Source organism: Hibiscus syriacus, unplaced genomic scaffold (assembly GCF_006381635.1).
Source record: "Hibiscus syriacus cultivar Baekdansim isolate YM2019G1 unplaced genomic scaffold, ASM638163v2 tig00110607_pilon, whole genome shotgun sequence".
NCBI classification, from domain to species: Eukaryota; Viridiplantae; Streptophyta; class Magnoliopsida; order Malvales; family Malvaceae; genus Hibiscus; species Hibiscus syriacus.
Genome location: NW_024062799.1, coordinates 1,103,138 through 1,116,237, shown reverse-complemented (window position 1 = coordinate 1,116,237; position 13,100 = coordinate 1,103,138).

Sequence of the window (13,100 nt, the reverse complement as noted above, 5' to 3'; positions counted from 1 at the left end):
CCTTAATCAATTCCACAAACCCTAATGTGAACATAACCCCTAGAATTTGGTATCTTTGAAAACAAACCAAATTAGCAAGCAATAAAGGTACCAAATGATAGCATTTTCGAAAAGAACAATTTTTTATTTCACATCCAAAATCCAAAGGAAATTTCTCAAAAATGAAAAATAAAATTTCCCTTACCTTGGTCATGGGGAGCACGAAATGGAGCTGAAAAATGACCTAATTTTCATGAAATTTTCATATAATTTCATGTTAATTTAATCTTTGTTTAAACTTAAATGAATAAAATATTCATTTAATGAGAAATGTTCATTTTGTCATTAATGAAACTTTATATTTACTATAATATCAAGTCGCATAAACTTATCATCTTTCCAAAGTCAAAGATGAACAAAATATTTTACCCTTTTTCCAATTTTACCAAGTAACTTTTCAAAAAATTACAATCTTGCCACTTTAATCCAACGATTCAAATTAAACATGGAAATAAGTTCTCAAATTCAATGGTCCATATTATTTTCCATCATTTTAACATGTGAGAATAATATTTTTAAGCCTAATTTATCATCATTCAATTTTTCCCGAAATTTCTATTCGATCCAATTTCAACATAAATTTCGGATCAAAAATTTGATTTTAATAAAACCACACTCTTAAAAGTGAACTATATATTTATTTCATTATTTTTAGAAAAAATACCACTTAAGTCCCTAAACTTTTCCAAAATTTATGCTTTAGCCACCTAACTTCTAAAATTTATATTTTGGTCACGAACCAAATTTTTTTGGTATTACAGAAGTAAAAATCAACATCAATCCGATTTATGCAAAATAGCGAAAGGTTTCAAAAGACATCCAATAATATAGAAGAAGTAAAAATCAACATCAATCCGATTTATGCAGAATAGCGAAAGGTTTCGGAAGACATCCAGTAATACAGAAGAAGTACAAATCAACATCAATCTAATTTATGCAGAATAGCGAAAGGTTTCGGAAGACATCCAGTAATCTCACATCTTTATTAAATCGTGGAATAGTCTAACCGACTTTCCTTTCCACTGTTCATTTCACTCTATTCGAGAAACTAAGGGCAACTTAACCATTTAACAATTTCATATTGGCAAAAATATTTAAATAATGATATGGGGAAAACAATTTATTAGATAGTGCCCTTGGAAGATTATTTTCGGAACTATAGTGAAATGAGAGTGTAAGGGGAAAGTCGGTCGAACTTCTTTGATGATTTCATGAAGACACTGAGATTACAGGGCGTCTTCCCAATGATCCATGCATGCCTCCCGCTGCTCTGCAAAATATGGATATCCAAACACTACGCAGAAGACGTCTAGCAATTCCAACATCTTCATGAAATCCTCGGAAAGTATGATCAACTTCCTCTGCACTATTAGATCATTATCCTAACATTTTTACCGTCTTATTTTATTTTTTAAAACTTATTTTTACTCTTTTAGGCATGCACAATGTTTACCTCCCCTTTTTTCTTTTTGAGTTTGTGCCTTTTTTATAAATTAAATCAATTTTTTCTTTAATTTTGTTTAGTTGGTAGCTAAACCAGTTTTATATTGATTATCGATCGTCGATTCTCTTTTCTCTTTATTTCTTTTTTAGTTTTTTAATAAGAAATTTTTTATTTTTGTGGCACATTTTTCGTTTCTTTCTCGATCATTTGGTCGTTCTTTTATTTATGTTTTTTAAGGTTGAATTTGACGATGTCACAACTAATTAATCAAAATGTTAGGTATGACTCATAAATATACTGGTAAATATGTATTAAGGTTTATTAATTATAAAAGGAGATGTAACCAAAACCTATGAGATATTGAATGAAAAACTAGCGTCGCCTAAGGCACCGAGGACGTAAGCACATTGTTGAACCTCATTAAAATTCTTTTGTCTTTCTGTTTTCTTTACCTGATTATTCAACACAAGATGACACTTATTTGTAATCTTATTATTATTCCCTGCTATGGACTCTCTGATTAAATTTTGATATTCGATTTTGCGTTCGTGGATAGTTTCTCATGACGTTCGGCTCTGATTTGCGGTTCTTAGTGATCTTTCAATAACTTAATTTCCTTTCGTTATTTATTTGTCTACGGGGGCTGAGGATGACCTGGGCCTACCTAGGCCATGACCCCCAATGCCAAGAGGAAAAAAATATAATTTTATTTAATTTTTAAAATTATATTTTTATTTAATCAAAATTAAACTAATTAGAATCCTATTTAATTTCAAATTTAACTGTAATTTTATCTCTTCAAAATCTTAAACTAAGAGCTACCTTCTTGTAACTTATATATTGTGATACTCTCTCTTTCTTATTTATTTATATTCATTCCGTGGTTTTTAAATTCAAATAATTTTTTTAAAGCCTAAAGGTAATCGAATATTTCAACTGAAATTTTATGATTTTAATCTTTTTCTGTAAAACGTTTATTACTTTTTTTAAATTTTCATGCTTTATTTTTATTTTGTTCGTTAATTACTTATAAACTTGTGGTGTTATTAGCGGTTTATTTAGCAATTTTTCAACATTACCTATAAGATTATAATAAGAATTTAAAGGTATTCATCATATGTTATTTTACTCAATCAAAATTATTCAATATTTCTTTTGCCTCGGTCATAGATGATTTTGGTTTTATGAAAAAGAAAGTTCATCTTAATTGATAAAAAAATTATATTTGGAACTATGTATTTTTACATAAATTTAAAAGTTCTTTAGAACATGTAATTATATTAATTTTAGTTGTTATTAAATTTTTATATTGAAATATTATATATATGAGTAATACTAGATAAAATTTTTATTATATTTATATTGGTCTAGTCAATAATATTTTTTTGGATTCGTCATTGTTTATCAAATCATTCAGATTTGTTCATATATATTTTCTATTCGAGTCTTTTGGTTCAATTTTTAACATTTTTCCTGTATGATCCTTGTATGATCTAAAAAATGAATAGTTTCAATATTATATGAAAATTTCTAAAATATTTATTTTGTTTGCAATGATAATTGTAAACCCTTATTGTAATTTTAGATATTTTCATTTTTCATGATACTAGCAGCTTATATTAAAAAAATACATAATGATTGTACTAACCAAACTACCTTAGTGGTTAAAAGGATAGTTGTTATCCCTAGAGTCCCAAATTCAAGTTTTAGTGTTTGCATGCCGAAGTGTTTGAATGTGTTCATCTATAAATGGATTAAAATCTTAAGAATAAATATTATCTTATAATCCGTTAGTTCAATAAAGAGAAAAGTACACAATGTTTTCGGTCCATACATGAAAATGGACCCAGTCGTTTACTGTACAATTGTATTAGGCCCAGAAACTCCGGAGATTAAACCATTCAATGTTTCGGGTTTTAGTTTTCATTGGTGCAATCTATCTTATTTTATATGTAAATATTATAAGAATATGTCCATCTGAATGTATTATACCTTTATTCTACCATAAAATAAAATAACACTAATTTAATGTGGGCATGTATGAGAAAATATAATTCCACTGTCTATTTTAGGAATGTAATTTTACAAACTTCAATGCATTGTTCATTATAGCGATAATATTAATTGTCCCGCAGCAGCCGGTTGAGTGTTGACCTGGAAAATTGAGATCAAATTCAGCCAGCACATTAATTAATTAATTAATTATCTGGCTTACATAATACCACCTTAGTCCATAGTCATAAATACCATCATTTACACGTGGCGCGAGTAAATTACTTGTGCTTACAAAGTAGACAATTTTTGTGATTTGAATCCACTGTATCAATGTAACTTTTTTTCAATTAAATATTTTTTTAAAAAATTTATGTTTTGACTTTCAGTTATAATATTATTATAAGAAAAGATAAAAAAAATTAATATTAAAATAGAATTAATTTTATCTTGAGATGTGATATGTAAAAAAAGACATGTAAAGATTTATCAAAAAATAATTTAAAAAATAATTTACTCAAATTTAAAATTAAAATAAATTTAAAGAGTGTTCAGACCAAACTATTTAAACTAACAAACAATAATTTTAATATTTTAAATCAAAATAGTTAAAAATAGAGAAACAAACATTTGGTAAATAACCTAATCCATGTCCCAAGTCAATTGAGAAGTGGTGTGTAAAGAGCAGAGCAGAGCAGAGCAGAGCAGAGCAGAGCAGAGCAGAGGATGTTGACAATTGGGCATGAAATGATAATAAAAGAACATAAGCATTCCACAAGGAACAGAGACTTCAAGGAGTCTCCATCAGTAAATTAGCCGACTCAAATCTCATATGTAATGGGGTAAGGGGAGGTATGGTAGTAGGCTCACGAAGACCTCTGATAATTATGAATTGTCTAACGTAAAACTTGATCCCACGACCACAAAGATTAGAGTCTTGCGCTCTACCAACTGAACTGGATGGACAATTCAAGGAGTCTCTATCAGTGATTCTATCAAATGCATGCGTCATGTCTGTCCTCTGCTGTGGCGATTGTGTGAATGTCACCCCTCCACCCTTCAAATTTACTCTTCACACCCCGTCCACCATCATTCAGGATGTCTTAAGTGCGACAATTTTATTATACGACTAAAAGTAAATTATCAAAAATATTAATATTTTTTTAATATGGGAGTAAAACGCAATCTAAATATTATTTTTTATATCGAAAATGTTAATATTGGGTTTTACCATAAATTAATTAATAAAATTAATATTTTCGAAAAAAATAATATTTTAAGTAGTGATTTACCAAAAATATTAAAAAATATTAATATTTTCAGTAAAACTTTTTAACCGTATATTAAAACTATCGTACATCATAACTACCCCATCCTCTATCTCTCCAATTCATAAAAAGTCAATACAATTTTAATATGATCTAAATTTCACACATAACTGATTTTGAAATATTTTTTATTGACAACGTAAATTTTTTTAATGTAATTAACATAAATAAAATTTTAGTATGATTATTATCAATAAAATAAATAATTATTTAAAAAATATATATTACAGTGTGTCTGTCATTTATATATTAAATAAATAATTAAAAAATACTTTAAATTGATAAAAGTTTAAAATAATTTAACTTAAAAAAATAATCTTAAACTCAAATGTTTTGAATCTAAAATAATTCTAAACTGAGAACACTCAAATTTAGAACGATTTGAACATAAAATTATTCAAAATCAAAATTAATTTATCTCAAAATAACTCCAAAATTTTACGCTTGAAATTAGATAGTGTAAATTGATTTCACTCTAAATCAAATGAACCATATGAATTTAAACCCATGAGATAAAATAAATTTTTAATCTAAGACCCCAATCAATAATTAACCATGTTTCCTCAAAAGATTTGTTTTAGCTCGAATTTTGGTACTGTTTAATATTTTTATATTCAAACATTATAGTTTAACTATACGAAATTATAATTATTACAGTAGTAATTAAACCCTTTTATAATTATAAAAAAAAAGTAATTACCTAAATATTTTTGGATAAATTCTACTTTTATATTATTTCGCACGTCATATTTGATAGTAAAAATTATAATTACATAAGTTTAAATTTTAAAATAATGTCAATTATTACTATATATACACCAAAATAATTTTTCACCCCAATTCCAAATTCTAAGCCCTGAAATCACAAATCTTAAAATATACGTCCTAAACTTTAAATCTCAACCCCTAAATTCAAGTCCTAAAAATATTTTATCATTAGTTAAAGAAATATTTATTTATAAGTTATAAATTTTGATTAAATCTAAATTATTTATTCGTTTGAATATAATGACTATAAATTAATATATATACACTTTTTGTTTTGAAATTTAATGGTAACAACATAGTACTCTAATCTTATTTTTTTTATTAATTTAAGATGTTTACAAGTGATAATATTTATTTTAAATACTCTCAATAAGTTGTAATAAATGTTCAAATACCATGTAGTCTCTGGTGATGGAACATAGGACTTCTATAAATAATAATCATTCATTTAATTATTGAGGTAACTTGGTTCGTGCTCTAATATTGGAAAGAATGTGATTGACTGGTATTATAATTAAAATTAAGTACTAATTTAATTAGGGTAAACTATGCAAATAATCACTAATGTTTGAATAAATTTTGGTTTTCACCACTGATGTTTTAAAAATCACAAATCAATCACTAATGTTATTATTTGTTACAAATTAATCACTCGACGTTAACAACTTTTAATAACCGTAACAGAAATAGGGATGACAACGGGCCGGGTATTGGTCTCCCCGTCCTCGTCCCCGTTTAAAAAACCGGTACCCGTCCCCGTTTAAAAAACTGCGGGGATTTAAACGGGGATCCCCATCGGGTAATCGGGGAAAACCGTGGGAAAACGAGTATTCCCGTTTAGCCATAAACGTTTATTTAAACGGGTATCGGTAGGGTTGTTCATTCGGTTAATTCGGTGGCCGAACCGACCGAACTACCATTAACCGATTTTTTTTTCTTTAACGGTTAATCGAACTAAATTTTTTTTCAAAAATATTAACCGAACCGAATAAATTTCGGTTAATTTTTGAATTAACCGAAATTTTTTAGAATTTTCGAATTTAATACTAGAGAGTAGTTGTTGTTCCATTTGCTAGGGAAGAACATGATGTTGGTATAGGTCTCGATGCTGATTTTAATATGACTAATTCACATGCTTCGCTTTGTCAGAGGAACGTTAAAGCTTGTGTAATGGAGACAGCTTGTATGAAGTTATTGGAATGCGAGGTGAAAATGAGGGTTGCTGTCGAAGAGACGAAGACAATATGCAAGTTGCATTGATTTTAAATTCCGCTGGACATAATTTCCAGCTTGCCAATGCTAGTGGTGGGCTTCAGGTGTGTAATGGTATACTGGACGAGGATCCTGCAGCAAGTACACGTTCGTTGGAAGTGGCACAATACCACCAAACCAACCATATTTTTCCCATTTAACTAGGCAATGTTTGTCTATTAAAAGATATTAAAGGTTCACACGTGATTGCAAACAAGAAGTGTAAGCATTATTTTTACGATTAAAAGAAAAAAAGAATATTATGTGACAGCGAAAATTGAGGTAAATTCTAGAAATTGAAGCGAGGACGATGTTTTAAAGTGTGACAGTATGGGGTGAAAAAAATAATAAAAAATATTTAAGGGTTAATTTAAAATATATTATTAATATTATATATAAAAAATAATTATTTTTAATATTTATCGGGTCGGGTATCTGGCCAGGTAATCGGGTCGAGTAATTGGGTAATCGGGGCGGGAATTACCAAACCCGTCCCCGTCCCCATTTAACATAAACGGATTTTCCCCGTCCCCGTCCCCGTCTCCGTTTATTATCCCCGAACCCGACCCATTAAATTCGATTTTCGATTTTCCCCGTCAGATTCGAATTTTTTTGCCATCCTTACAAAAATCATTGTTGGACAGTTATATGATAACTTAGATTGCCACATGTCATTCTTCTTCTTCTTCTTCTTCTTCTTCTCTTCTTCTTCTTCTCTTCTTCTTCTTCTTCTTCTTCTTCTTCTTCTTCTTCTTCTTCTTCTTCTTCTTCTTCTTCTTCTTCTTCTTCTTCTTCTTCTTCTTCTTCTTCTTCTTCTTCTCTCTCCTCTTTATTTCTCTCTCTTGTCTCTGTTTCTAAACTATCATCTTCTAAACTATCAATTTCCATCTCTCCACCCTAGTTCATTAATATATATTTATTCAATTAACTCAATATTCATTAATATTTAATATAAAATTAACCAAGCCTTCAAGTAGAGAGATGAATAGATAGTCAAAGGGAATCTGACATACACGTACAATAGAAGAAGAAGTGCAGTAGTAGCTATGGATCAGCATTTCCGCACTTTAATTCATGCACAAGAAAACCCCGTGGAGGGTCCTGCTCTCTTCCTTTTGATGATCATCTTTACTCTTCAGCTTAGATTATAAAGCTTTCATTGCTTTGTGTCTGGGTTCTTGAGATTGCAGGAAGATTCTAGGCAAACAAGCCAACATTCAACGCATGACTATTATCAAATATTTTGCTTTAGATTATTCATCAGGGGCAATAATTAGGAGCTGGACCGGTTGTGCAGGTTCTGAAAGGAACTAACGTGGCCTTGTCGGTTGTTCGGTTAGAGTACTAGCTCTCTCAATGACAACACTCGTTAATGCTAATCACTGGGTTTTTGTTTCTGTACAAAAACAACCCCCACACACCTGTTGCTTTGTTTATATGGATTTATTGGCTTTGATTGTTGGGTAGGAAACAAAAATCTCTTATATATCCTTCTTTCTTTTAATCACTTCTATGGCATTTCTTAAGACAAGTTTAGTGTTTTGTCTTAATCTTTGATAAGAAAACAAGCTTTCTCTCATCTGGTAGTTCCCCATACAACTGCTTTACATCGGAAACTTTAATATGTCAAATGTAAGTTCTTTGTAGACCATGTAGTCTCATGCTTACTATTGTTTATGATGGTGAATTAGGGTTGAAAAGATTGCAGGAAATGTGTGAAATTATAAAGGTTTTTCATTAGAAATCATTGGTTTAATGGAACCGAGGAGATGTGATAAGGAAATGGGGATACTAAGCTCTTTTAGCAGGAAACACGAACTGCAGGTTAAAGGTAGAGGCTCGTCTGCACTTGCTTTTGCTTTGACCTCGTTTCACTGGGAAACCTAGTTTAAGGTTAATAGGTGTGGGATTTGTACCTGAGCAAGAGTTGCTGCTTTCAAGTACGGATACTGGGGTGGAGAGATGGAGAGCAGAGATAGAAGAAGATGAAGAAGTGACACGTGGCGATTCAAGTTAATAGATAACGGTTCAACAGTGATTTTTGGTATAAATGTTAACAGTGTGATCAATTTGTAATAGATATTAACATCAGTGATTATAACTTTTGAAACATCAATAGTGAAAATTAAAATTTACTCAAATATTAGTGATAATTTGAATAGTTTATTTATTTAATAATTAATAAAATTTTATAATATTTTATCTAATTTAATTAATTAATAAATCGAATACGAAAATAAAATAAAAAAATTATTATTTCTTAATTTGGCAAGTGCGAGCAAACATAATAAAAAGTAGTGGAGAATAAATCGTCCAAGGGGGAAATGAGTGATGCCACGCGACCCCGACAAAACCAAATGATGGAACATTGACCTTGACCTATTCCTAATAATTTAGGCCATAATCTTCACTCTTGCTAGAAGCAACGACGAAACACCACGCTGCCTCCCTCACCTTAGCCGCCTGCAAACTAAGAAAATTCAACATGAACAGCTCCGCCTCAAGTTCAACAACTCCGAACAAAAAGAGAAATATAACCCATGAAGACGACGACAACGAGGATGATGAAAATATGGAGAAATTCTACGCTCTCATCAACAACATTCGTGAGGCTCGCGATCGTTTGATCGCAAACAACATCTCATCAGCAGCTGCTGCAGATGATCAGGGCGAAACCATGAAGCGAAAGCTTGAAGAAGATCAAGAGAAGCAAGCTGTAGCGTGGAACTCCTCATTTCAACGTGAAGATTTCATGGATGAGTCCGATAATAAACCGACGGATCCTCCTATGAGCTTCGCCAGTACTTCGCAAAACAAAGAGGGCAATAACCGGAAAGAGGAGGTTAAAGAAGAGTTGGACCTTACCCTTTCTCTGTAGATGGATGAAACTGTTGGTACATCAAAATAAAGTGATTGGGTGAACTGGATGTTCCCCGTTTAAAGGTTAGAAATTATCATCTACCCTTCACATGTTATTTGTCTAAGAATTTTCCTCGCTACCTGTATGTACGTTAATTATAATTAATGGAATCTTAGTCTCTTATGGCGACATTAATCATGAATGTAAATGCAGTAGCAATTGTTGTTTTACTTTTTTAGAATATATATTATTTTTTATTATCTTAATATTATTATAAGGTAACATTTGATTAAAATATTTTTATTCTTTAATAATGTATATATATTTTGTAAACATAGTTAATGGCGTATGTACAGTACCTATCTTGGAATTTAATTTTTTTTTTGTTTATTGTTCATTTTATTGAATGTTTCTACCTTAAAATTTTATTTGTGTTCGTTACATACGAATTCTTTTTGTTATTAATACATATATGTCCATTTTAAAAAATATTTCTGTATCATCCACCAAATATAAACTGCCTAAATTGAGATCCTAAAAAATAACATTTTTCTACACAAAAGTCACTCAAGAAAGTATAAGACAGCATAATTATTAAAACTATCCTAAACACAATATAAATTTTTGCGTTTAGTTTTGATCATAAAATTGTATTCCCCTTAGCATTTGCTAATCTCTATGGTAGGGACAGTAATGATGAAAAATTGAGTGAAAACAGGTTTAAAAGTCATTTTGCTCATGTAATAAACATAATTTATCAGTTTAGTTTATGTCGTTTTTTTCCATTAATTTATTCCTCAAAGTCTTTTAGGGTGTTTATCCTAACTCGAAAAGTCCATTGGCAGTTTTGATTAACAAAATCAGTCTTTTGTGTTTTTCAACACCAATAATTTTCAGAGCGGCCAATATTACTGACGTGATATAATGATGTGAGATTTATAAAAAAATAAATAATACAATATTTAAAATATTTACTAAATACGACGATTAGGAAAAAACCTAAAATATTTGACATAATCCCTTAATCATTGTATTTAATAAATATTTTAATATAATTTCTTAATCTACAAATGCAGAAAACTCACAGTTTTGTTACTCAAAATGGTCAACGGGCTTCGATGGTTAGGATGAACACCTTAAATAACTTTGAGGGCTAAATTGATGCAAAAAAAATGATAGGGACTGATAAATTGAATTTACTATAAGGGTAAAAGTGGCCCTTAAACCAAATTTTAATATAATCTAATAAAATAAAATAATACTATTGCTGAAATAATTTTAAAATTAATAAATATACATCCAACTAATTAAAATAGAATATTTCATTTTTTATGTCCCCAAATTCCTGTATAAGTAAATCTATACCAATATTTATAATATTTTTCTCATATACAGTTGCTAAAAGCAGATAGAAATTAAAACTCTTGTGGAGTTCATTTTTAATGATGTTAATATTCGAAAATAATTCGTACAGTAGTAGATGTAAATCTAGATTAAGGATAAGAGTCACTGCTATATATATACAGGGATGGGCATGGGTCAGGTTTGGGTTGGGTTTCAGCCAATCTGATCTGACCCGACCTAAAAAATATATACATTTCATCCGATCCGAACTCGACCTGACTTTTTGAGATAAAATTCAAATCTAACCCGATCCTAAATAATAAAAATATTATTTTTATTAAAAAACAGTGAATTAATCCAAAAAATAATATATAGAGGGGTATTATTGTAGTTATTCCTAAATATATAAAGAAATTATATTTTTTGGGTTGGATCGGGTCGGATATTTTTCAACCTAAACACAAATCCAACCTGACCCGAACATCACCTTTAAAAAATCCGATCAGACCCGAATCTGTTTTTTTTAAACTCAACCCGATCGGGTTTGGTCGGATCGGAACCTGTCGGGTTCGGATTCCATGCCTATCTCTATATATACAAGAATATAAACCTCAATTGTTTCGATGAACATGGATATTACTATAAATTTGCTATACGAAACATACAATATATTCAAAACATTCAAGCCCCTAATTTTTAACTTTAATATCAATAACACCAAAAATTTTAGCACGTCGACTATGATCAACATTTTAGGTATGAAGTCATCGTCAGGTTAAAAGAAGTCAGCTTTCAGTTTTTAAAAATCAACACTGTAATATAAAATTAAAACACTTTTAATCTTAGAATTTATATATTTTACATAAATTTTGATCTCTCAGTTCTATCATTTAATTATTTTTTTAATTATGCACGCTAGGCAAGATATAAAAGCTTAGGAAGACAATTTTGTTAATCCAATGACTAAGCTTCAAAGTAAAAATAAGATTATGAATATAAACAATTTATCATTTATAGTTTTCATCCTTTATACTAACAAGAGTCTTAAGGACTGGGTTGATTTTAAAGTCGACTAAATTAAGTCTCCGAACACTAGTATATTGGTTCAAGTGATAAGAAACTCAAAACAAGTGTAACAAGTGTATATTCTCATTCATTCCTTTTCAACGATCCAATGGCAAGTTTATATAGGTAAAACTATAACCAACTACTAGCCTTAGTTGGCATAACCGACTCCTAGCTGACAAGCTTAACAGCTTTGATAAAAACTCTAACAAACTTCACAAGCTTTCAACACCAACTTCAGCTACACGCAACATACAACCTTCATCTACACCAGCTCTTATTCTCTAATATTCTCCCTACTCTTTTCCTTCTCCTTGACTGAATGAGAAAACTTGCACTTTTGATCGAAACTGCTCAAACGAAGATTTAGACAATGGTTTAGTAAACTCATCTGCAACCTGATGACTAGCTGGAACATAATTGACAAGCACCTGTTTAGCATCAACTTTTTCCCTCACAAAATGCACATCTAGATCAATGTGCTTTCTTTGCATGGTACACTGGATTGCTACTCATGGCAACAACACCACTATTATCGCACCAGACAACCAGAACACCCTGCTGTGTAAGTCCCATTTCTAAAAGAAGTACGCTGACCCAAGTTGCCTCAGCTGTTGCATCCGCCACACTACGATACTTTACCTCCATGGTAGATCTTGAAACAAACTTTTGTTTCTTAGAGGTCCAAGACACAAGGTCGTTGCCTACAAAAACACAATATCATGATATTGATCTTTTATCATCAGGACTACCACCCCAATATGCATCAACAAATGTTGTCACCTTCACATCCACACCATAGGGAGACAGCATCAATCCATAATCAAGTGTACTAACAAGATAGCGAAGAATCTGTTTTACAACAAGAAGATGATCCTGACATGGGGCATGCATGTACTGGGCAACTTTATTTATACTGAAGGTGATATCTGGGCGAGAGTGGCAAGCATACAACGGTGCACCAACAATACTGTGATATTCCTTAGCATCACAGAGCATATCACCAGCA